Raw genomic sequence first — 2439 nt, 5'->3', positions numbered from 1 at the left:
GCTGGCACTGGGAGTGGAGGAGCCTCTCCAGGGCTGGAATGGGAACACTGGGAATGGAGGAGCCTCTCCAGGGCTGGAATGGGAGCACTGGAGCTGGCACTGGGAGTGGAGGAGCCTCTCCAGGGCTGGAATGGGAGCCCTGGGAGCGGAGGAGCCTCTCCAGGGCTGCTCCTGCCGCTGTCCTGGGGATGCAGTCAGGGAGAACAGGCCTTTCTCTCCCATTCCATAAGCCCCCTGATGTCCTGGAGAGACGTGCCAGGACACATTTTATCCAGACAGGGATTTTGATGGAGCTCTCAGACGTGCAGGTGGAACTCTGGAGGCAAACAAGTGGTGCTGGTTTTGTGGGGATGTTGAAACACCCTGACACCACTTATCAACGTGAGAGGCACCCAGAGCCCCTTCCAATCAGCAAGAGAACCTCGGACTGCAGTTACTTTCTGAAATTCCTGCTTTTTTTTTGAGCACATTTTGCATCACCAAGTCACCCCCCTCCATTCCCCTGCGAACCTCTGTCCAGGCTGCACTGAGAGGAGGATGCTCTGCACTTGTCTGGCCTTTGACAGCTGCACAAAAGCACCACCCACAGAGACAAGGGGCTCATTTCCATCTCCTCCACTTCTTAAAAATCATATTGCCTGCACAAATGAACCAGTGTTCCCGTGACTGCAGGATGCAGCTCCCAGTCTCACACACACAGAGGTTACAGACAGAAGGAAAAAAAAAAATCTTACAAAAAGAATCCTGTCCACACCAAAAAAACCCCAATGCTGAATGAGCCGTGCCATGCCACAGTTTGAACTTTGTTTTGTGACTAATCTCCAGCCAAAGGGAGCTCACCTGAGGCCCTGCTGCAGTTTAAATGGCCTTTCACAGACACAGGCAGCTGTGCCCGGGAAACAGGAGCGGGGCATTCACGGGAGCTCCCTTGGCACAGGGAACAGGTGCCCATTGACACACGGAAGGACAGTTCAGGGAAACAAAACCGAGGGGCAATTGTTCAGAAAATAACCCTGCTTTGGAGGCCTGAGCATTCCCAGTGCAGCTCCAGCCATCCCAGTTTGGGGCTGCACCTCCTCCCCGTTGGGTTTTTAATGTTTCCCTGCCGTTTCCTCCATCACAGCCACGGGCACACTGAGCCAAATCAGGCCTGTTTTGGCAAAAAATCTTTGTAAAAGCAGCACCTGCTGCTGGGACCTTCAAATGGAAAGAGAAGCAGCGTATCTGGAATCTCAGTCGCCAGAAATGACACAAAACAGAGCCCTGAGATGCCCTGAAACTCGTGCTCCCGCATTTTTTTTACGCCATTCCACATTCTTGGGGCTTTCTCATTCATTTTACGGCTTTGGGGTGTTCAAGCATCTCCGGGCTTTCTTTGCTGCTCCTTCCGAGTGATTTATCCCCAGTCACTTCAGGAAAACAGGCGTTAAAATTTTAACAGGACCGTGAGCGTTCTGCAACGGGACACGTGGGAGGCGGCACCGAGTGCAGACGAGATGGAGGAGGGGACGGGGATGCCAGAGGTGTGCCAGATGTTAGGGAAGGGAAGGGCTGTGATTTAGCCACCTGAACGCACCAAATCCACCCCCCCATAACCTCCCCTAGGAGTCTGACAGCAGAATAAAAAATCCCTCTGTGTTTGGAAAGATCCCGAAGGCAAAAAGTCCTTGTTACCCGAGGTGGAAGCGGGTGACTCATTCCAGGAAAGGGACACCCCGCGGGCACCACCACTGGCACGAACCCGCCGGCAGCCAGAGAAGGGGAACGACCCCCAGCCCTCCCTGCCCCCTGGACGAGCCCCCAGACCCCCTTTTCCCGATGGGAAAAAAAGGAGGGGGCTCTGCCAGCGAGCCCCGGTGCCCCCCCGGGATGCCCGGAGGGGGGTTCGGGTCCAGCTCGGACCCTCCCGCGGGACCGGGACCAGCTCCGGGCGGACCCGCTGTCGGGAGGGGGGTCCCGGCGGTCCTGCCCCCCCCTCCACCCCCGCCGCACGCACCTGTCCCGGGGGGGGAATCCCAACACACCTGTCCTGGCCGAACCGGGGGGGGGGGAATCCCAACACACCTGTCCTGGCCGAACCGGGAATCCCAACACACCTGTCCTGGCCGAACAGGGAATCCCAACACACCTGTCCTGGCCGAACCGGGGGGGAATCCCAACACACCTGTCCTGGCCGAACCGGGAATCCCAACACACCTGTCCTGGCCGAACAGGGAATCCCAACACACCTGTCCTGGCCGAACCGGGGAGGAATCCCAACACACCTGTCCTGGCCGAACCGGGGGGGAATCCCAATACACCTGTCCTGGCCGAACAGGGAATCCCAACACACCTGTCCTGGCCGAACCGGGGGGGAATCCCAACACACCTGTCCTGGCCGAACCGGGAATCCCAACACACCTGTCCTGGCCAAACATGGAATCCCAACACACCTGTCCT

The sequence above is a fragment of the Lepidothrix coronata genome, unplaced genomic scaffold, assembly GCF_001604755.1.
Source record: "Lepidothrix coronata isolate B3197 unplaced genomic scaffold, Lepidothrix_coronata-1.0 Scaffold365, whole genome shotgun sequence".
In the NCBI taxonomy this organism is placed as follows: Eukaryota; Metazoa; Chordata; class Aves; order Passeriformes; family Pipridae; genus Lepidothrix; species Lepidothrix coronata.
This window is presented reverse-complemented; position numbering follows the sequence as displayed.